The 25,323-nt window shown below is 32.0% G+C and overlaps 1 non-coding gene across 1 annotated transcript; it reads left to right on the forward strand.

Annotated features, from left to right (window-relative positions):
- Nucleotides 1–24,949: 24,949 nt before the first annotated feature.
- Nucleotides 24,950–25,056, forward strand: LOC136224988 (small nucleolar RNA R71). Its single transcript, XR_010686730.1, has one exon. It is a non-coding gene; the product is annotated as a small nucleolar RNA R71 (small nucleolar RNA).
- Nucleotides 25,057–25,323: the final 267 nt, after the last annotated feature.

A 25,323-nucleotide genomic window follows, 5' to 3' on the forward strand; every position in this document is an offset into this window, starting at 1 on the left:
ATGATTGAAATCAATTACTTCAAAATTGTAGAACTATTGGAGCGCTCTTAAAACTGAGTAGCAAGCTTTTTTCCTAGTCATTCTTTCACTCTCCGGACTTATACCGCGCAAGACCAAAGTTTGGTCATTGTTAAGATTATCACGATAAATGGACGAAACTCGGCAAATATACAGACCAAATTCATTATGTTCACAATCAATTGTTGGTGGTGGAAGACCTAATTCATTTAGGGTACATCAGAGAACCGCTTCCAAGAAAACGATCATATTTGTCATCTGACATATAAAAAAAACAACTTAATAAAAGCAAAATAAATAAATTTATTTTATTTATATGATTTAGAAAAAAAAAATAATAATATTTATACTTTTATCATATATTAAAGAAACATAAAATTTGCATCATCTTGCAATAAGTTAAAAGAACAATGATATAATATGCATGTATTAGAAAATTAATTGAAAATATTTATAAATAATAATTTGGTAAAATATGAATAATTTAATAAACAATATTTTCAAAAAATTACCATAATTGATATATTTTCACATTTTTAAAACTAATACAAAAATACTACACATTTTATATTTAAAACATAAAGCGTGAGTAAATAAAATTAATTTTTTTATTTTTAGTTTAAAAAATAAAGTGATTTTTTTATTAATATGTTATTTAAATATGATTAAATAGTAAAGTAAATCAATAGTACCAATAGTTAGTTTAAAAAAATAAACTTAATTTTTAAAGGTCACTCAAATATGATTAAATAATAAAGTAAACCAAGATATAAATCACTAAAAAAAATACATGCGCCAATGGTTAAAAAATTGTGTAAAAATATAAAAAAAATAAGTAAATATATAGTTATAATAAAATATTTACAATGTCGGTTTTTTTTAAACAATAAAATTCTATCTATTCTAAACAATAAGGTCCTAGGTAATCTGAAATATTTATTTAGTCATTTTGTACATGCAACATGCATAAATATATTACAATATATTAAATTTGAAAAAATAAATTAGGAAAAGAAACAAAATTACTTAAGTTAAAAAAAGCATAGAATATCATGGATACTGAAAAATATGATAAAAAATAGTAATTATACTATTTTTTTAACTGCAACTATAATACAAAAAATGTATATATAAATACAATTTAAGTTATACATTAAATTAAAAAAATTACAAATTTAATTATTACTTGGATCAGCTAATCTAAAGCAACAAAATATACTGCTAATTGATCGAAGATCTGAAATGGTACGATCATATGATTCCTTAAGCTTATCATATTTATGATCTAACGATATCAAAGCCTCCATTCCTTTGTTGCGAGCAACGTCGAGATTTTTTTTCATTTAGTTCCGAAATTAGTTCAAAATTGAAATCATGGATTTCAATATTATAAAGTGGTTTTAAGTATACAAGTGTTTGATAGATAGCATAATATTCTGCTTCATCAAAATTATTGTCACTATATCCCATATATCAATTGGATGAGAATCAATACCTCTATAATTAAGAGACGGTAATAAAATACAACAGTAAAATAGATCATTGTCAGGATCTCGACTAAAATTTTCAGTGTACGAAGGAAACTCCATTCGAGTAAAAAATTCATTAACCAAAGAGCCCAAAGGTATCTTTATTGATAAAACCATCTGATCAATAAATTAAAATAATATTGTAAAATTAATATATGTATTAAATTATTTGTTTTTAAATTGTTTTAATATAACAACTTTTAGATTTATGTTTTCCAAACAAACAATTACAATTGGTTGTTTGAAAGAAATAAATATAATTACAAATTATATGTATATAAAAAGATAGAGCAGAATACCTTAGAAGAATAGTCACGCAAGTTTTCAATCTGTTGACAAAAAAAAATATTGAACAAATTAGATAAACCAAAAAGAACAAATAAAAAAAACTGAGCAAACTAACCAAATAAGAAGTATGAAAGAGTTGATTCAAAAAAAATGAAGTATGAAAGAGCAATAGATAGAATGATAGTCAGACAAGTTTCAATCTGTTGACAAAGAAAATTTTTAGCCATTGCAATGAAATTAAATGTTGAACAAATTAAAAAAAAAGAGTTGCACAAACTAACCAAATAAGAAGTATGCAAGAGTAAGTGAGGTTGGGTGAATGTAAGTGTATCATGTGATGTTCTATTTATAAAAATTTTGGTCTTCATGAAAGAGAGTATGACAAATAACATTAAATGCTAAATTATTGAAGATGTATATATTTTTATCTTGAAAAGTTATTGTATGGAAAAGTGAGGACATATTAAATGACATTAAATGCTAGTTTGTTTTTTATATATAATTATTAATAAAAAATTTAAAAAATATAAATTTAAAGCTTTCTTGTAAAAATAGTATTATATAGTGTCTCATATAAATAATATTATGTTGTATTTATATATATTAAAGTCTATTTTTACTGGAGACAATTTTTGTAATTATATTAAATGTAACCATTACTTTTAAGATACTAAAAATAAGTAGATTTGTAACAAAATAGATAAAAAAATGTTAAAAAATTAGTTTAAAACTCTTAAAAAAATAAAGCAATTGATGAGAAATAATTTTAAAATAATTTGATACAAAGTTATATAAATTTATTATATTTATCCAAGACAAAATCAATAAAAAATTAAAAATATATGTATAGAAAAAAAGAAACTCTATAGTAATAATGTATGTGCATTATTGTATGTAGATAAGGTAAAACAAAAGAAACATAACATGACAATTTGAGACACACATTAAATGACATATAAGTTTCAAATAATAGGGAAGAAAATAGTAATGTTATTGTATGGAAAATGGGGACATATTAAATGACATTAAATGCTAGTTTGTTTTTTTTTGTATATATAATTATTAATAAGTTTTAAAAAAGTATAAATTTGAAGCTTTTTTGTAAAATTAGTTGTTGGCAATATTTTTTAGTAACAAAAATATTCCCTTTACAACTTTGACTTGTGTGGGAAAAATGCGGGCGTGCCAAAGAATTAGGTTCTCAACCTACGTTTAAGAAAACGGTTTTTAATAGATATACGCATGTATCTAATAGATAATTGACTAGTAATCAAACAATTGTACAGGAAAAGCAAGGATTGTGAAAATGTTTCTCTGGGTTCCTAGTTGCCGTCAGCATAACTTTAACTAGAATTCACTACAAAAAAGGGATCTATTACGACACATTTTTAGCAACGTTTTTTAGTATGCGTCTCCATATTTTTAAATTTCACCACACTTTTATATTTATGTCGGCTTTTATTATCATTTACCGACGCTTTTCATTATTTGATGGCATTTTTAAAAATTAACTACGCTTTTACAGTAATCGTTGGCATTTTTTCTAAAGTTAAAGACGTTTTTAGAATTACGTCGTAAAAAGTGTTTCGATATTTTTTAAAAGAATATATTTTTTTTTATTTTTAATCATCGTATCTAAAAATTCAACCACAATTTTTTATTTTGTGTTTCCTTTTATAATAGTTTTATTAATGACTTTTAATTTCTGCTGTCATTTTTAAAAATTAACAATACATCTGGGAAAAAAATGTAAGTATTTTTCTTAAAAGTTATAGAAGGTTTCAATTTTGTGACAATAAAAAATTTCGTGCATTTTATTAATTTGAAAAAACTTTTTAGATTTGTCCTCATATTAAAAAATTCAATTACACTCTTTCTACTTGTGTCGTGTTTTGTAATAATTTAATGATGCTTTAAATTTTTTATTGACATTTAAAAAAAAAAATCACTGAGAGGTGGTGCTTATTATGATTTATGGGTGCTAATTAATATTTTTTGCGTGTTTTTACGAAAAAAAATTAAAATCTCGTTTACAGTTTTTATAGAACTTTTACGTTTTCCAACGACAAAACATCCCCCTAGATTTGTCCTACGTTTGGATAAAAAAAATGTGTCCTTGTATTTTTAAATTATATTTTTAATATTCAATTCTCTTATCTAACATAAACATAAAGAAAAATTATTTCATTTTTCATACTTTATAGAAATCACATTTTCCAGTTTTGAAACATGACAATTAGTATATTAGTATGTTGTTTTTCTATATTTATTTATTATGTATTTAAAGACCTCTTTAGATTATATATATAAAAAAGAGACCCTTTAAACAAATACTAAAAAATATTTCAAAAAAAATAAAAAAGATTACCTCAAAACTAATAAAGAAATAAATTTTATTAAGAAAGAAAAAAATAATTAAAAGCATTTAGTGGAGTTAAAACGTGGTGCATAACTAACTAATAACAAAAAGAAAATCCACACCCATTAAATACAAACTACTCTAATATTTCATCCGAACATGATGTTATGTTAGCAACATTAGGTGATTTCATCCTCCACTATCTATGGTTTCCTCCACTATCACGATTATCTCCTCCACAATCTATGCTTTCCTCTCTCCATATATGATATACGAATAAATTTCACTTCGCCCCCATGCTCTCTCTCTTACTCTCTTATGAAGCTTGATGATTTTTCTTCTAATTCTTAGTTTTTACAGTTTTATTTCTCTGGTTTGCTTTAGCTCTTCCTCTTCCTATTTTTTTGTGTTGGTGATTTTTGAAATTCAGTAGAAACCTTTATTTTGTGAGTCTGACTATCGATTTTTTATTTCTAAATGAGCAGACAAAAGATGGAAGAACTGAAGGAGAATGATGTTGCTGAGATAAAGGAAGAGAAGACGAAGTTAATTGTTGGTTTTTTGCTTTAGTAAATTTGAGCGGCTGAAGCTATTTTTGTTATCTATAGACTTATACTTGGTCTATTTGAATATGTAGCTTTTACAATTTTCAAAGTTTGGGATATTTGTAATAATTTTGTGTTCATTTTTAAGTTTAAGTGGTTTAATAAAATGTTGTACAGTATATTGTTTATTTACATTCAATTATTCTACATGATTTTTCATATGTATTTTTATATTACTAATATGCTGTTTGACACTACTTTTTTATATTTCACACTGATTATGATTCATACTTGGAATATAAATAATTTATACTAAAATGGCATTAAAAGTATATGCACAATTAATTAACGAGGACATAATAGGTCAGTAGTTAAATATATAAATATCGTGAATTTAGAGATGCTTTTAAATTCAAGCGTCGTGGTTTTTTGTGTAGCAAAAAATGATGTGTCGTTAACTTTGCGACGCTTCATTAAAACGTAGTGAAATTTTCAAAAATTAAAAATAAATAATATAAAAAAATTAGGACGCTAAAAATGTAAACGTCGGAAGCATGACGACGCTTGTGACGACGCTTTGAATTTACCCACACAAGCTTTAATGCGTCGTTAAAATTAACGACACGCGATTTAATGATACTTGCGACGACACTTTGGAAAGCGTAGGTAAATGTTTAGGGACGCCGAAAAGCGTCATTAAACCTTAAATTTTAGTGTCGTAATAGACCATTTTTTTGTAGTGATTGGACCAATAGTTTTCGGTAGTTAAAAATGTAGGAATAATAAAGCAAACACAAGAATTTTGGAATTTTTTCTTTATATTTACTTTAAAATAAGAGTTTTGGGTTACAATAAACCGAATGAGAATAATTACATCCAAGACAAATATCAAATTTAATATCCATAATATCAAAAGCAATAAATATGATTATAATTGAGATTGAAATGAACAATTGAAATAAATTAACCGAAGCGGTGAACCGTTGCGTCGAAGCGTCGTGTTGAATCGTTGTGTCTGCCTGAGGTCATTATCCCGAGACCGATGCTTGACTTGAGTAAAATGTGTGTTTAGTGGGCTTAATTAATTGGGCTTGAATATTTGGAAATTAGGATTGTTGTGATAAAATTGATATTTTGGCTAGGAAATTGAGTATTTGGATGTGAATTTGAGTAGGAAAAAACGAATCGGATTTGTGTTTGGTCGGAAAAGAGAAAATTATACCAAATCAGGGACCGAGAGGGACGATTTTAGTGGCTAAAATCGGGCAAAAGGGGGCTGATGTAAATCGATGTTCAGTTCGATGAACGAAAGCTTGAGATCATAGCGATTGTAGCTAAAATTGATGATAAGAATCAAGGATTAATGATTGAAATTGGCTCAGAAGCTTGAATATGGACCGAATAGGGACCGAATTTGGCTAGAAATATATGAATAGGCTGAATATTTTTGAGAATTGTATTGATAAGTGTTGTGTATTGTTGTATTGGATTGATTATTTTGGTATTAATATTGGTTTTGTATTGATTATTGGGGGGTTGAATGAAGAAGAAGAAAGGTTATTTATAAGATGAATTTGCACCCACTAAACACCCACTTACCCACTACTCATGCCATGACTCCATTAAGCACAAAATAGAGTAGTGCTTCCTTATTTTTAGGCTTCAACTTGGCTTGTGTAAGTTGACCCGAATTTGCTTGTGTTTCTGCAGCTGACTTCGTAAAATTCCTGCTCTTTCTGTGTTCGTCCTATGGTGCTACTGAAGATGGATCCAGAAAGCTGGGGACGTCTATTTTCTGGATCTAAGCTCACTTCTGAAGTTCTTGAACATTTAGCTTGTCGAAAAAATTAATCAAAAGTGGTTAGTGGCCTATTTCGGATTTCCTGCATTAAGAAAGTTAGTTTAATGGCATTTTCCACTTTGTCACCCACTAATCCACTACTTTGCCACCTACTAACCCACTTTCTTCTCTTCTTTTGACTATTTCTTTTTCATTTTATATTTCTTTTATTTTCTTTATTTTTTACATCAAAATGATAAAAATGACAAACTATAGATTATAATTATAACTTATGGTTTGAATACGAATAAATGTAAAAATTAGTGAACTTAGGTTATAATTATAACCTATGATAAAATGTAAATAAATGTAAAAATTACATTTACCCCCAACAATAGTATTGTATAGTATCTCATATAAATAAATTATATTATATTTATGTATATTAAAGTCTATTTTTATTGGATACAATTTTTGTAATTATATTAAATGTAACCATTAATTTTAAGATACTAAAAACAAGTAGATTTGTAACAAAATAGATAAAAAAAGTGTTAATAAATTAGTTTAAAATTCTTAAAAAATAAAGCAATTGATGACAAATAATTCTAAAATAGTTTGATACAAAGTTATATAAATTTATTATATTTATCCAACATAAACCAATAAAAAATCAAAAGTATATGTATAGAAAAAAACTCTATAGTAATAATGTATGTGCATTATTGTATGTAGATAAGGTAAAAAAAAAATATAATATGACAATTTGGGACACACAGTAAATGACATATGGGTTTGAAATAATAGAGAAGAAAATAGTAATAATGTATGTACATTATTGTATGTAGATAATATAAAACAAAATAAACATAATATGACAATTTGGGACACACATTAAATGACATATGAGTTTCAAATGTTATGGAAGAAATAGATAAAAAAATATTAACAAATTAGTTTAAAACTTTTCAAAAATAAAACAATTGATGACAAATAATTTTAAAACAATTTAATACAAAGTTATATAAATTTATTATATTTATCCAACACAAAACCAATAAAAAATCAAAAGTATATGTATAGAAAAAAAACGCTATAGTAATAATGTATGTGTATTATTGTATGTAGATAAGGTAAAACAAAAGAAACATAACATGACAATTTGGGACACACATTAAATGACATATGAGTTTCAAATAATAGGGAAGAAAATAGCAATGTTATTGTATGGAAAAGTGAGGAAATATTAAATGATATTAAATGTTAGTTTGTTTTTTATATATAATTAATAATAAATTTTAAAAAAGTATAAATTTGAATTTTTCTTGTAAAAATAGTATTGTATAGTGTCTCATATAAATAATATTAGATTGTATTTATGTATATTAAAATCTATTTTTTACTAGATACAATTTTTGTAATTATATTAAATGTAACCATTAATTTTAAGGTACTAAAAATAAGTAGATTTGTAACAAAAAAAAAAGTGTTAACAAATTAGTTTAAAACTCTTAAAAAATAAAGCAATTGATGACAAATAATTTTAAATGACATGTGAGTTTGAAATAATAGGGAAGAAAATAGTAACAATGTATGTACATTATTGTATGTAGATAATGTAAAACAAAAGAAACATAATATGACAATTTGGGATCCACATTAAATGACATATGTGTTTCAAAAAGTAGGGAAGAAATTATATGCAATATGACAAATAACATTAAATGCTAAATTATTGAAGATGTAATTTTTTTAATCTCAAAAAGTTATTGTATGGAAAGTGAATAAATAACTTGTCCAATCATATTAAATATAATGCTAGTTTTTTTATATATAATTATTAATTATTAATAAATTAAAAAACTATAAATTTAAAACTTTCTTGAAAAATAGTATCATATAATGTCTCCTTATAATAATATCATTTTGTTGTATTTATATATATTAAAATTTAGGGTTAATACACATATTTGCCCCTGTGTTTTTGCGGAAAAACAGATTTACCCTTAAATCAAATAAACCCACAAAACTATCCCTGAATTTTTCATAAACCTGCAATTATACCCTAATCTGACGGAGCTGCTAAACGACGATGACATCAAACCTTCTTGTCTCCAAAAAAAATTGGATGACGACAATCAAAATTCATTTTGTTTCTTATTGTTTTCTATTGCTATTGCTTTTGGATTAATTATGAGGTTTAGACGCCATTTTATTAGGTTGATTGAGCTTTTATGAAAATAAATTTTGACCAATCTATTCTTCTAACTTGCTTTTAATTGAAATTGAATGTGCATTGTCACATCCGTGTCTGAAATTTTTAGTCCTTAGACTTTCAAAATAGATCGGAATATATTTTTACGTGAGAAAATAATTAATTAAATCATATGGATATATTTTATGAACTAAATTTATGCCTCTAAGTGTAAAAATTGAAAGTTTTGAGGGAAGTTATAATAAGATAAGAATTTGGAAGGATCATAAATAAACTTATCCAAATGTTAATAATTAAAGACGTAATTTATCTCTTTGCAATTATATATGTGTTAGCGATATTTTGTGAATATGCTAATTTCAACCTTGTCACGTGTGGTTGGGGTGCAGGCGTGCCAGAGAAATTATTTCTCAATTATGAAAAACGGTTACGTTTGTGAAATTGTGCACCGAAAACATGAATTCTAATCGAAGCGATTGGCGAGGGACGCAAGGATTGAAAAAGTCCCTCTTGGGTCTCTAGCGCCGTTATAAAAACTTTGCTAGATTGATTTTTATTTAAGCTAATGCATATAAATTGAAGACGGGTAAAATAAAGGAAATTAAAGGTGCGAAATTGACACGAGATTTGGAGAAAAATTGGTATTTTATTGATATAAATCAAGGTTTGAATACATATGTTCAACAAGCATGAAATTGGATAAAGAATTACAATTGAAAATTTTCTATACTAAACATATAGACAATCAATTGAATTGGGAAAAGACAAATCAATACAAAGAATTGAAATGCAATTAAAATAAATTGAAATTCAACGACAAACTCGGAGCCACAATAGCTATCTCGGCTGGACGTTGAACTTTGGTGTCGGCTTGGAATTCTCGGAGCACTGTGGTCGGTCGGGCCCGTATGGTATACGATCTTGGCAATGTCAGAACGTGTGGTAGGCAAATGGGGCAGATTTAACCTTTGACTTTGGTGGGCTTGTTTGAGTGCTTAAGAACACGGAATTGGACGATTAAATAAACTAAATTTAACTTTGGGAGGTCAGGAACAAACTTCTATAGGAGATCGAAGGCTAAAACGGACTCTAAATGGACGAAATTGAGAGTTGAAAATAACTGGTCGAATCTGGAAAAATCTGGAAACAGAATATCTAAAACGATTTGGGCTGTAAAGATCGGCTTGTAAATATAGTTTCTGGGTATGGAATTGAGAAAATAAATACCCTAGATCGAACTTCAGGACGTCAGGAACAACTTTGTTGAAGGGATTGGAAGCAAAAAATGAATTTAAATGGACAAAATCGGGCTTTGAAAGCAGTTGGACGAATCTGGAAAATTAATTTGAAAACAGAATTCTAGCTATGAATTGAGTAAATTAAAGACTTGGGAATGCTAAATTGATTTGAAAAAACTTGGAAAGAGGCTATTGGAACTAAATTGAGGCTAAAGGTAAGCTAAAGAAGGAATTGAAGCTAGGAAAAAATGAAGAACAAAAGGAAGAACTTGAAGAACTAAGAGCAAAAGAACTTAAGAACTAAGAACTTAAAACTAAGAACTAGAGAGCATTGGAAGGGACCTTAGGAAGGGGTTTTTGTGTGTGTTGAGTGTGATTTTTTTATGAAGGAGAGGGGGTCTATTTATAGTTTTTTGGAGTGGCATTTTGGTAATTATTCAGTGGCATTTTGGTAATTATTCACCAACTACCCCTTGAAACTCTCTCCCACTAACTTGCCACATCATCAACTAACTTAACTTCTTCAACTTCCACTAACTGCTGTTGACTGCTTCCAACTGCTGCCGAGAGAGATAGCACGCCCCACGTATGTCCGGGCACGCCCTGCGTGTTGGAGGTCTTGAACCTTGTGCGTTTCGTTGATGGTATCTACGCGTGGCGCCTTTGGTGTCACGTCCCACGTAGGAAGGTACGTCCTGCGTAAGAGAAGACCGCCCTGCGTGTTTGTGCTTCTGATCTTGGAACACCTTGTTGATGCGCTTTACGTGTGGCGTATAGGAAGACACGCCCCGCGTAAAGGAGTCTCTGAAGCGATACGCCTTCGGATGTGTGGTATACGCCCCGCGTATGGAAATACACGCCCCGCGTGGTTGAGCTCCCGAGCTGTCCTTCGGAAGTAGCTTCCTCCACGCCTCGTGGGCTGGCTAATACGCTTCACGTGTTAGAGTTATGCCCCGCGTGGTGCAAGACGTGCTCATCGGTTGGAGGTTAGTTTATATGTATTTTTATTTTTATTTTACCATTATTATTTTTCTAGAAGAATATAAACTATACTCTAAAATTAAACTCAAGCTTTCTATATACATAAAATAAAATTTATTTATTTTGGGCCAACAATTGCCCCCCTCTTTTGTGTATAAATTGACTAGGATTGAAAATTTGTACACAAAAGAATGTATTTAGGATTTTTTTTCTTTTTTTTTTAAAAGGCTCGTTTGAGCTCATGGATTTTTTTTTGGTGAAAAATTGAAAAATAAAGCAGGAAAATTACAACTTGAAAACGTAATTTAAACGAAAAAAACAAAGCAATATGTATGCCAAAATTAATCGAGATAATTGTGCAAAAATAATAAACAATAACAAACTTGACCTCGTGACCGATGAATGGTCTTATTAGTCAGAATAAATTTAAGGAAATAGTTCTTCAGAACAGTTGTTTGATGGGATTAAATTTGATTTTGAGATCAAATAAATACCAAAAGCTTGGTTCTGAGATAATTGGTACTTTAGAATCACGGATTGCTTTTGAAAATGATATGGAAATGGTTTGCAACAAGAGAATGGCTCGTAATAATGAAAAATAACTTGAAGCTATAATAATGATTAATCTGGACACAACTGGCTCGAATTGAGGAGTGGATAATGTTTATCTAAGCTAAATGGACTTCTAGAATAATTAGATTGGAATTTGTCGCATTGGAGAAATTGGACGTGTCGGAATCATTTTAAAATTTGAAGGACTCAAATGAAATTTTGCTAATTAATTGGAAAATAAATACACAGGTTATCTGATGTAAGAAAAATCAAATGACAATGGGGAGATTTCGAGTGAGAATGAGGTTATAGGAAATCGTTTTGAACAAAATAAAAGTTGAGAGTTATAACTTGCATATCAACGAAGAGATTGAGATTGGTTTTGCAGGAAAAGGTGGTTTATGGCGGATGAAATCAATTTTGGAAAAAAAAGGCCAACCAGAACAGTTGTTTGATGGAAATTATGATTTTGAGATCAATAATTACCAAAAGCTTGGTTCTGGGTATTTTAATTAACCGGAATCAACTAACAGATAACAAGTACGATTTAGAAATGGTAATGATCGAGTGTTCTGGTTTGTGAGTTAGAGTTTGAAGCAAATGAAGAAGATGCGAAAACAAAAGTAGAAAATATGAACCACATGGAAGCATGAACATAAATAATTTATTTTGAAAACTGAAATATTTTTTCATTTTCTTTTTTTTTGTGCTGGCAAAAACGCCAACTTATTTTGACCATAAATGGTCTTATGGGCTATGTTGTAAGTACAACATTATGTTATCGCCTCATACAATAAAATGCTCAGTAACATCTCTACAAGAGGGATATGAGTTTCCATGTCTAGACTCTTATTTTCATGACTCTCTTTCCGCATAATAAAAAGTATTTGTAAACTAGAGTCTAAATGAATAAACACGGTTAAGAAGTAAAAACCTTGTGACTTGTCTGGATGGTAGGACAACTGAAGTAGACTGATGACAAGTAGAATCATGGATTGCAAACTTGATCTTCTACTCGAGTTAACCAACTTCATAGTGATCATAGGCTTTGGAAAAACATGAGTTGCTGGAAGAATCATTAGAGGTATTTCTGGGGTGGATTCTTGATTAATCTCTTGATCTTGACTGCCCCCCAAACCACGACCATAGAAGTTTTCTTCATCATGACTGAGTTGCGAATTACAATCATAGAAAACTTCTTCATGTGTTTCTGAAGCCACTTCTTCTTCGATATCACAACTTTTCATAAAATCTTCTGATTTTAAAGACTTCACAAGGATGAGAGATTCTTCTAGAATAAATTCTTGTTGAACCTCTTCCGGTTGGATGTCCCTCGGGTTGGATACCTCATCATCTTGACTGGATTCTGAATCATAGCTCCAAGAAACGTCTTCCTCATCTTCTTGGTGCTTCATGGATGCTCCCCGAGTTAGAAGTGCTTGATGGGTCGTCACCCTCCCGACTGAAATCCGAATTGAGGTTATGAGATATATTTTCCTCCTCTTCCTGGGCTTGTACAACTATCTCTTTGTTCACGTCGGAACTCCCTGGAAATTCTATTGACTTTGGGGGATTTGCATCTATGGGCAATACTTCTAGAGTGGGTTCTTGTTGAATTGCTTCCTCTTTACTGCCCCCCGAATCAAGATCACTAGACACGACATCATCCTCTTCGTTGGATTCTGAAACGTAGCTCCTAGAAACATCTCGTTCTTCTTTTTGAATTTCTATAGTAGTTTCGTGGATGCCCCCCGAGTTCGGAGTATCTGATAGGTCATCATCCTCCTGGCTGGAACCTGAATTGAGGTCACGAGATACATCTTCATCCTCGTCTTTGGTTTGCACAACTTCCTTCTCGTTCATGTCGAGGCTCCATAAAAATCCCATTGACCTTTGGGGATTTGCATATATGGGCAGTACTTCTAGAGTGGGTTCTTGTTGAGTTTCTTCCTCTATGTTGCCCCCCGAATCAAGATCACTAGACACGACATCATCCACTTCGTTGGATTCTGAGTTATAGATCCTAAGAACATCTCCTTCTTCTTCTTGAATTTCTATAGGAGTTTCATGGATGCCCCCCGAATCAAGATCATTGGAAGCGGCGTCATCCTCTTACATGGACGTAGAATCATAGTCATAGGGATCGTCTCCATCCTCTTGACTTTCTATCGCCGCCTCACTGTTAGGAAGCTTCGTTTCTGGAAGAGTCGGGCGTGTGGAAAATGCTTCTAAGTGATGAAGTACTTCATCTTGGATGGGCCTGATACGGCCTTCAATGTAGACTCTGAGAGAAGTGTTGAGCGATTTCCGCAAGTGCACGGTATACGCTTGTAGTAATAAAAGATATCGAACCCACAGGGAACGCTTTTTAACTAAAACTTTATTTAATTCGGTTTAATCACGTGTTTAGGTTTAATAAAAGAAATACGTTTTTAATTGATGAATAGGTTTTGGTAAATTAGGATTAGATAGAAGTATTATATCGAGTTTAGAGAACAATTCCGTTTTGGAATTTTGATTACAAAACAGATATTTCCGTAATTGGAATAAAATAGATCTTATTTTCATAAAGCAAAGTAAACAACTTTAACTTTGTGAGATTATGGACATGTAACAATATAGCGATTTACTCAATTGAATGGCTTCGAACTATAGAAATCCCCCTGGCGTTGAGATGATTCCTACCTCAATCAAACTAGTGTTTTATTTCTGATAAGCCGCGATCAGCGATCATGTCATCCATAAAAACTAAATTTGTTAAGTGTTGAACAAAGTTCTTATATGAATAAGATGGAATAGAACGTTTTAATAAAAACACCAATTTATCATTTTGAAAATCATTTTGTCAGAAAAATATCAAAATAACAACAGTAAGAATGTATTGAATAAATAAGTATATCATTAATGAAATGTGAATTTCCATAAGTTAACAGAGAAGTAGAAACTTGGATAGCATTGCAATGAAAACTTTGAGATCCGGGTCGTCAATCTTTCTCTCAAACTCCGTAGGCTCGTCAAACCTCATGCGCTTCAGCCGTCAATTCTTCTCGCTGGATCTTCGGAATAGAGACTGGTCTCGTCCACTATCAGAATGAAAACTAAACTAATACTGTGTTTATAACTAATCTAAATACAATTCGTGTACAACACGATTGTTTACAGAAATGAAATCTAACTTTCTGATTCTTTTCTGAATCAGAAACTCAGCATAACAACTTTCTTCTCTAATTTCTCTAACTTTTCCAACCTAACCAACCTTGATTTCTGAAATGGATCACTTATTTATAGTTGTTGAAGGGTTTTAAATGACAGGTCGTGTCTGCTGGTGAAGGGTCGCTTTTATCCGAACGAACAGACGCGTTTTTCCGTTTTAAACATGTGTTTAGTGTGCAGGGAGGTTCGCCGTCGCGACTGAGATTCTGAAAATCTCAGTCGTGACAGGGGATATAGGGGCGAGCTTGAAAACTTCATTTTCCCCCGATCTGGCCTCCGCAAGTCGCGACTGAGATTATGAGAATCTCAGTCGCGACAGAGAGATGTTCTCCCTGTCTCTCGACTGCTTTTCGTCCTCCTCGAGCGTTCTTCTGACTGATATGCATTCTCGGTACGTTTTTAAGGTTTTTCGTCCATTTTAGCTCCGTTTTTGCTCCTATTTGGATTTTACCAAATATTTAAGTACCTTGCATCAAAGAAGTAAATAAAGACGTAAAAGTATTCTAAATGAATATAATTAGCACGATTTCAATGTAAATTTAATGTATTTATGTATGATATTTTAGGTATATTTTGGGCTTAACAAACTCCCACACTTAAGCTTTTGCTAGTCCCGAGCAAAAATTTCACTGAATTTGTTCTTTAATCAATCTCTTTATAAATAGAATATATACCCATATATTCCTTTTTGAATTAGTTAAACCGAAAGATAAACTTTTCATGGTAAATTTATACGCAAAGTATCAAACTAGCTAGTGTAAAAGAGATATATTACTCGTCTTATATTTCAATTTTTATATTGAAGTATTCGGGACGGTGTAAGCACGCATGTTTCCGAATCTTTCGTCTCAAGGCATTTCTAAGCACAAAATTTCCTTTCCCAAACCTAAACTATTACAAATATAGATTTAAGGACTTAGGTTTAATATATTTGCTTAGTTACGCCCAAGATAAGGGTGGTCTCGATCGTAACTTTATACGCATTAATTCGCTTTCGTGTTCGTTTAAGAGGTACCGACCATGCCATGGGTGGACGCAATCGTTACTTAAAACTTTAAACACGTTTAATTTTTGCTTTAATTTTTTTAACGTTCCTTTCATACCTCGATCGTGATAAGGGTGGTCGCAATCGTGGCCAAAAATAAACGATAATTAATGTTCTTCCCTTTCATACCTCGATTGTGATAAGGTTGGTCTCAATCGTGGCCAAAAGTTAAGAATATGACTACTTGATTAAATTAATATGAAAATAAAATTGGGAAAGAAAAATCCTATATTGACTTGAAATTCAACACGTATTATGGCTAAAGTTTCCTTAAAAACTTCAATTGGTTTTTAATGTAAGACGAAAAATAATATCGAGCTAAAAAGCTAAAGTTGTTAGTTTGATTTATGCCTATAAACCTAATTGAAAATTGAAAATAAGATTTATATTTATCATGAATTCATGATATAAAATAGAGATTTGAAACTAAAGAAATTTTACTTATATACATTTACTCGAGACGTTTTTGATAAAATCGTATCGGAGACTTGTAAAAATATTTGTAAAAATATTGCCCGTATAGAAATATTATTTCTATCAATAATGATAACCTGAAAATATGTTTAACATAATTTTGAAAGTAGAATTTATTTGAAACATATGAAATCAAAAATATATGTTTATGAAAGAAAAAAATTGCTATTATTTTTGAAAAGTGTTGCACATTATATGAAAATGTTGCATTTGTTTTTTTGAAAATGTTGCATATTATATTTTACTTAAACTTGAGTAACAATATGCATTTATACTTTAAATAAATAGCATTCATTCTCATTCGTGACATTCATTCGTACTTAAAAATAAAATGATATATGAGATATCTCCTCCCACACTTAATTTGGACCATGTCCTCATTGGTGCAAAAAGCGATAAAACACGAAAAATAGTACGAAATAAACCATACGAATTAGAAATAAAAAAGATAGTACGTTAATATTCAAACATGAATAATAAAGAGAATTGCACAAAACATAAGTAAAAATATTGTACCAAACCGAATAAAACATAATAATAATAACGAAAATGAGTTAAAGAGAGAAACGATAAAACCTATCAAGGTGAAGGTGGTGGAGAAGGCGTAGTCTCAACTCATTGGCGTCGGAAGAAAGAGAGCATCCGGCGACGAGTAGACTTGTGCTCGCGACTCAACGTAGTGATCCTTGAACTCATTTCGGCATTATTGGCAACGACTTCATCTAATCGCAAATTCATGTGACGGTTATGCTCGTTCATTTGTGTCAAAACACGTTGCCATCCAACTTGTTCTTTTGCATTTGGTTCCACATTTGCTTGCTCGTTGGCATTAACATCAACATTCTCCTCCTCTTCTTCTTCGTCAAATTCCTCTTCATCCTCCTCATCATCATCTTGGGCACCTAAACCTTGAGAACCCGAGGCTTCACTACTCATCGTAGCAAAAACACGTCTTGTGCGATCCGCATAAGATATAAAAGCGGGGGGTCCCAACTTCTGCAATAAATTGGCTCTTTGAAGTGCCGTGAGATCCAATGAAGGTAAACCAACATGAGACATATTTTGATAATCCGCTAATTCACCTTGAACGCCCAAAACAATGCCGGTAATCAAATTACCCATAGGCACTTGCTTATTGCGGGACTTAGAAGCTCGAACTAAGTTAGTAAATATCATCTCAATACTATCAATTATCAAACCTTTAAAAATAGCATCAAACACAACCAAATCACGAACTTGCACTTTTGAATTTTCAACCCGACCAAATAAGGAGAATGATAAAAACTTGTGAAAGAAGAATACACAATCATCCTTAATTAGTTTACTAGATGTATTCTTTGGACTAAAAACATCTAAACCGGTTAAAGAATTCCAAACCGTGTGTGAATCAAAAGGCTTTGGCTTTGAATAAAAATTTCGAGTAGGAAAACCAAACCAACGGTTCATGGCCGCATACCCAACATCATAACGAACTCCATCACTCCGAAAAGAGATAACTCCTTTCTTCTTGTCATAGGTTAGAGTAACCAAAAACTCAATAATATGCGTTTTAAGATTAGGAAAACGCATACTAGCAAATCATTTCCAACCAAGAACGGTAAGAAATTCATCAATACGCTCGGTAAAGGAAAGTGTGTTTACCGTGTCGGTGTCAAGAAAAGGCATGTCAACGAACTCTATTAGGACATTAGAGAATCGGCGATATTTGCGTCCTTCGGCTTCTGACGTAATATCGAACGGTACGTCATATTGAACTCGTAATCGATTGATTTCGGTGGCCTTGGCTTTGTTAGCAACGGTCTTTTGTCTTGGCATATTTTGTAGTGAAAGTTGGTGAATGATATGAAGAAAATATGAAAGGATGAAAGGAAGAGTAAAAGATAATGGTGGTGAATTGGGGAAGAAGATGAATAGGGTAAATATTTATGGGGAAGATGAGTGAATCTTGTTATTGGGAAGAGAAAAGATGATTGATTGGTGTAAAAATAGGTGATTAAATAGGTGTAAGTATAGGTATTGATTAGGATAGTTGAATAGGTAGTAAATAGAGTAGGAATAGGAAAAGAGGGTGAAATTTCGCCCAATCCCGCACCTGCAGGTCGCAAGTCGCGACTGAGATTTTCAAAATCTCAGCCGCGACAGCAAGTGGGGAAAGGGGCGAAATTTCGCTCAAAAATTCGTCCTTCGCTGTCTCAACTGAGAATTCGAAATCTCAACTGAGATTCTGAAAAATCTGGATAAAATTGGGACTATTGGTGATGATTTTAACACGTCTAAACCAATTCCTCTTAAAATTAAGTGACATTAATGTTAAAATTAATACCTGAAACTGAGATAAACAAAACTGAAAAATTAAATTGAAGGAAAACCAAAGGTTATTCCTTAAATAAAAGAAATAAACTAATGAATTAATGCACTTTTATTCACTATTATAAACAATACCATAATATACATTTATATAGAAACATTATAAAAACATAATTGACAAACAATCACTCATATATATATTAAAAACAACAAACAGAAACACATAAAATATATATATCCCTAACTAGATGACAGACGACGTGCATTGGCCCTGTTAATCTTCGTTTGAACGAAGACTTGCCTCTCTGGTGCCGAAAGGAATGTTGGACCAGAACGGAAAACTCGTTTGACAAGTCCCTCATTCTCCAAGAACTCGTAGTCTAAAATCGGGAATGGTTCTGTATCAATCCAAGGAACAAAAATGGTTCCCTTGGCTCCTAAAATTATTCCACATATGATGTTGGCGAACCCAATCTTCCGTTTCTTCGAACGGGAAGCAGCAACTAACCCCTCCATTAAAATCTTTGAGGAGTTCACTGAGTTGCCTTGAAAAATGTCGCCCAACACATAAAGATTAGTATCTTTCACAATATTGCTACTGACTCGACCAAAAAGGCTGTGACAGAGGAATTTATGCAGATACAGCATGGAATTAGAATTAATGGATTTGTTGAAGGCAAGATGTGGATTGAATCGCCAAAATCCTGTTAGCATCCTCCATATATCTCTAGAAGTCATATCCCTTCCAGGATGGTGTTGAGTTGTGTCTCGGGGTGGAAATCCAAACCAATTGTGAAGTTCTGGATACCCAAAAGTGAATACCTCCCCCTCACAACGAAAACTGAGACGAACATGTCTCTTGTTGACGAACCTAACGGTGGAGAAAAATTCCAGAACCCAATTTCCAATTATAGGAAATTTCATAGAAACAAATTTGGTCCAACCCAAATTAGTCAGATAGCGATCAATGTCTTCGCTTATCCCGAGTTCCTCGTTCAGAAACTCGTCCAGATACATCATGCCAAAGAACTGAGCATATCTGAATTGCATAAAGCGTTTCCCCTCGTCATGGTTATAAATGGGAAACCATGCACCATATCTATCGGAGATATCAACTTTCCCTTTTTGAGAAGAATTGTGTTTTTGAACATTTTTCAGAGACTTAGTCATGTCTGTGAGAGAAAAGAAAATGAAGTCTGTAGGATTTGAGAATTTGAGAAAGAAATTTAGAAAGATGAAGTGAAAATGGAAGAAGTCTGATCCTACAGGAATATATAAGAACTATAAGTGAAAGGTTGTGTCTATTAGAAAGAAATAGGTGTCAAAGTGATACCTCTTCGATTTAACTGACAGAAAATTTTAAAGAAAGAAGACTGTAATCCCTTACAGTTATTTCAAATGTATAAAGACGGAAAATTTCTCAACTGAGATTTTCGGAATCTCAACTGAGATTTCCAAATCCTGGAACATAGAAAATCTCAACTGAGATTTCTGCATATATAATTTCTCGATAACACTTAACACTTAATGAAAATTTTCAAAACATGACTAAATTAAAAGTTTAATGTGAATAAAACTCATTTGTACTTAATGACAAATATATAAAAATAAAAATTAAAGTAAATAAATTAAATTAATTAAAAAAAACAAATAAATTAAAAAGAAAAGAATAAATTAAAAAGAAGAAGAATAATAATTATAAATATAAAATAAATAATAAATTAAAAAAACTATAAATTAAAAACATGAAAATCAAAGAAATTAATTTTTATAAAATTTATCCACGGATTCAATTGCTTGAATAGGAGCTCCGTCGAAATAAATTTTGCAACGATTACCATTGACCTTAAATCGGTCGCCATTAGACTTTTCTAGCTCCAATGTTCCGTAATCAAATGTTTGAACAACCAAAAATGGTCAAGCCCATCTAGATTTTAGCTTACCTGGAAATAACTTTAATCTAGAATTAAAAAGTAAGACCTTATCTCCAACATTAAAGTTTTTAATTTTGATTTTGGCATCATGCCACTTTTTAATTTTCTCCTTATAAATGCTCGCATTTTCGTAGGACAAATAGCGTAATTCATCCAACTCGTTTAAGTCAAACAAACGCTTTTTCCCTGCGCTTTGCAAATCATAATTAAGGGTTTTTATAGCCCAATATGCTTTATGTTCTAATTCAACCGGCAAATGACAAGCTTTACCATAGACTAATCTATAAGGTGTCATCCCGATAGGTGTTTTAAATGCAGTACGGTATGCCCATAATGCATCGTTAAGTTTATGTGCCCATTCTCTTCTAGAAGACGAAACTGTTTTCTCAAGTATCCATTTGAGTTCTCTATTTGAAATTTCTGCTTGACCATTCGTTTGAGGATGGTACGGTGTAGAGATACGATGGTGTACTCCGTATTTTTTCATAAGTAACTCAAAAGCTCTATTTACGAAATGAGTACCACCGTCGCTTACCATAACCCTAGGAACTCCAAATCGACAGAATATTGAATTTAAAAACTTAACAACTACTTTAGAATCATTTGTCGGGGTTGCAATTGCTTCAACCCACTTTGAAACATAATCTACGGCTACTAATATGTAATTTTTGCCAAAAGAAAGAGGAAAAGGACCCATGAAATCAATTCCCCATACGTCGAAGATTTCAACTTCCAATATGTTCGTAAGAGGCATCTCATCTTTCCTTCCTATATTCCCTGTTCTTTGACACTTATCACAGCGGATAATAAATGAACGGACATCTTTAAACAGAGTAGGCCAAAAGAATCCGCATTCAAGTATTCTAGCTGCTGTTTTACTTACGCTATTATGACCTCCGTAAGCGCTAGCATGACATTCTAACATTATAGAGTCATGTTCAAACTCACTAACACATCTCCTAAGTATTCCATCGCCGCATGTTTTGAACAAGAATGGATCTTCCCAAAAATATTTCTTAACTTCTGAAAAGAATTTCTTCTTTTGCTGAGAAGTCAATCCATCTGGCACAACATGTACGGCTAAGTAATTGGCTATATCCGCATACCATGGAGCTATGACACTTTGTACTTGCATGAGATGTTCATTGGGGAAATCATCTCGAATGCCTGATGTTTCACCGATGGGACCGTTTTCATCCTCAAGTCTTGATAGATGATCGGCGACCATGTTTTCAACTCCCTTTTTGTCTTTAATCTCAATGTCAAATTCTTGCAATAGTAAAACCCATCTAATAAGACGTGGTTTCACATATTTCTTAGCAAACAAATATCGTAAAGCTGCATGATCAGTATAAATGATAACTTTAGATCCTAACAAATAAGATCGAAACTTATCGTATGCAAAAACTACTGCTAACATTTCTTTTTCAGTTGTGGTGTAATTTAGCTGTGCACCGGACAAAGTGTGACTCGCATAATATATAACATGAAGTTTCTTATCCTTCCTTTGACCTAATACACATCCTACAGCTAAGTCACTCGCATCACACATAATTTCAAAAGGTAGATTCCAATCGGGTTTTGATATTATAGGTGTACTGACTAAAGCTGTTTTCAAGGTATTGAAAGCTTGTAAACAATCTTTATTAAAATCAAAAGTTGAATCCTTCATAAGCAAATTAGTAAGTGGTTTGGAGATTACAGAAAAGTTCTTTATAAACCGTCTGTAAAAACCTGCATGACCTAAAAATGATCTTACTCCCTTAACAGTGGTTGGTGGGGGTAATTTTTCTATAACTGAAGTCTTTGCTCTGTCCACCTCTAAACCTTTTTCAGATATCTTATGACCTAAAACAATTCCTTCGTCTACCATGAAATGACATTTTTCCCAATTTAAAACTAAATTCGTTTCCTCACATCTAGACAATACTTTATCTAAGTTCTTTAAACATGCATCGAAAGAATCTCCATAAACTGAAAAGTCATCCATGAAAACTTCCATTATGTCTTCAATGAAGTCATTAAATATTGCTGTCATACATCGTTGAAAAGTTGCGGGTGCATTACATAGACCAAAAGGCATTCTCCTATATGCAAAAGTTCCGTAAGGACATGTGAAGGTTGTTTTATCTTGGTCATCCGGGTAAATGTAAATTTGAAAGAATCCGGAATAACCATCTAGGAAACAGTAAAATGCATGACCGGCTATCCTTTCGATCATTTGATCAATGAAAGGTAGAGGAAAATGATCTTTCCTAGTAGCTTTATTTAGGTTCCTATAGTCTATACAAACCCTCCAACCGGTGGTGGTTCGTGTAGGTATCAGTTCACTTTCATCATTTCTTACAACAGTTATGCCTCCCTTTTTAGGTGCACAATGGATTGGACTAACCCATTCACTATCCGAGATCGGATAAATGATTCCATTGTCTAAAAGTTTAGTAATCTCATTTTTGACTACTTCTTTCATGTTCGGATTTAAGCGTCTTTGCCTATCCGCTTTAGGTGGCTTATCCTCTTCTAAGTGAATTCTGTGCATTACTATACTAGGATTAATTCCTTTTAGGTCTGAAATTTGCCATACCATACTTCCTATCCTATTTCTAACAACTTCTTTCAATTTTTCTTCTTGATCATTTGTTAATTTGTTAGAAATAATTATAGGTAGAGAATCGCCTTCGCCTAAGAAAGTGTACCTCAAATGACTGGGTAACTCTTTAAGTTCTAATTTAGGGGGTGTTACAATTGAAGGCGGAACTGGTCCATCTTCTCTAATCAAAGGCTCTGGGTCCTTATCATCTAATTCCTCATCTATTATAGGTTCAATTATTTCTTCACTATGAATTACATCATTGACACATTCCTCGACTAAATCAAGTTTCATACAAGCGAATTCCTCCATAGGGTATTTCATCGCTTTGTTCATGTTAAACTCGACCTTATCTTCTCCTATCCTTAAAACTACCTTCCCTTCCGACACATCTACTAGAGCGCGTCCCGTGTTCATAAACGGTCTACCGAAAATTAAAGGGCAATTTACATCATATGCAAAGTCTAATATAACAAAATCAGTAGGAAAAATAAATTTATCGACTTTGACTAAAACATCTTCAATTATACCATATGGCCTCTTAGTGGTTTGATCCGCTAATTGCAAAACCATATTGGTACGTTTGATATCTTCTTCTAAACCTAACTTGTTAAAAATAGACAATGGCATTAAGTTTATACTTGCTCCTAAATCACAAAGACAACTTGGGAATTCAATATCTCCCAACTTACACGGAATAGTAAAACATCCGGGATCCTTGAGTTTAGTGGGCAAATTACTTGATACTATTGAACTACAGTCTTCAGTTAACGAAATGGATGAAATTCCTTCCCAACTGATTTTCTTTGAAATCAAATCCTTTAAAAACTTACCATAATTAGGAATTTGTGTTATTGCATCCATAAACGTCAAATTGATATGCAAATTTTTAAGTTTATCCAAAAACGTTAGAAGTTGTTTATCATAGTCCTTATTTCGAACTTTGTGTGGAAAAGGTGGTTTGGATACAAAAGTTTTGGTACCTACGTCAGATGGTGAAATTTTTATGTTTAAGATATCCTCTTTGGACTTTGGTAAATCATTTCCTGATAATGTTGCATCTTTGGGCATTTCAGGCACTTGATAATTTTTCCCTGAACGAAGAGTAATAGCCTTCACCTGCTCTTTCGGATTTTCTTCCGTATGGCTGGGAAGACTTCCCTCTTTTCGGGATGGAATTGATTTAGCAAGTTGACCAATTTGAATCTCTAAATTATGGATGCTAGATGAGTGGTTTTTAATAAGCTGATCGAATTATTTTCGATCTGTTTAAAACCATCGTCGTGATTACTTATTTTTCCACTGATAGCATCTATAAACTTGTCGATTTTAGAAGATAAAGTGCTAATCGTATCTCTTGACTGATTTTGATAATTGGTGGTACGATTTTGATTAGCACTGATATTATTGTTACTGTTATCTTTCCAATTAAAGTTAGGATGATTCCTCCATCCAGAATTATAAGTATTAGAATAAGGATTATTAGTTTGGTTTTGCCCTTGGACAAAATTTACCTGTTCGATCTCACTCATATTTTCGTAATCCACATCCGTTTGGATTGGATTGCCATTGGTATCTCGCGGTGCCATAAATTGGTCAATTTTGTGCGATAAAGCAGAAAATTGGGCTTGTAGCATCGCGACTGGATCAAGTTCAACTATACCTTTAACTGATGGTGAGGCTGAGGATGATGGTTTCGCCACCGGCATATGTCCACGTTCCGCGGGCCACATACTGCTGTTGATTGCCATTTCCTCCAAAAGTTCTCTCGCTTGGGCTGATGTTTTTTTCATAAATAGCCCTCCCGACATAGCATCTAATGAACCCCTAGTTGTAGGATTCAGTCCATTGTAAAATGTTTGCATTAAAAGTTCAGCGGGTAATTCGTGGTGTGGGCATAAACGTTGAAGTTCTTTAAAACGTTCCCAAGTTTCATAAAGAGTCTCATTATCATTTTGAGAAAAAGATGTTAACTCCTTTATGACTCTTGCGGTTTTTGCTAAAGGAAAATATTTAGATAAAAACGCTTGGGCTAATTGTTCCCAAGTGGCAAAAGTTGCGGCTGGCATAGAAGTTAACCATTCTTTGGCTCTATCCTTCAAAGTGAAAGGAAAGAGGCGAAGTTTGATTGCTTCTGCAGTCACATCTGGGATTTTAAAAGTGTCACAAATTTCTAGGAAATTTGTTAAATGGGTGTTAGGATTTTCGTTAGGTAACCCGTAAAATGTTACATTATTTTGCAACATATGGCAAAG

Source organism: Euphorbia lathyris, chromosome 3 (genome assembly GCF_963576675.1).
Source record: "Euphorbia lathyris chromosome 3, ddEupLath1.1, whole genome shotgun sequence".
Classification (NCBI taxonomy): domain Eukaryota; kingdom Viridiplantae; phylum Streptophyta; class Magnoliopsida; order Malpighiales; family Euphorbiaceae; genus Euphorbia; species Euphorbia lathyris.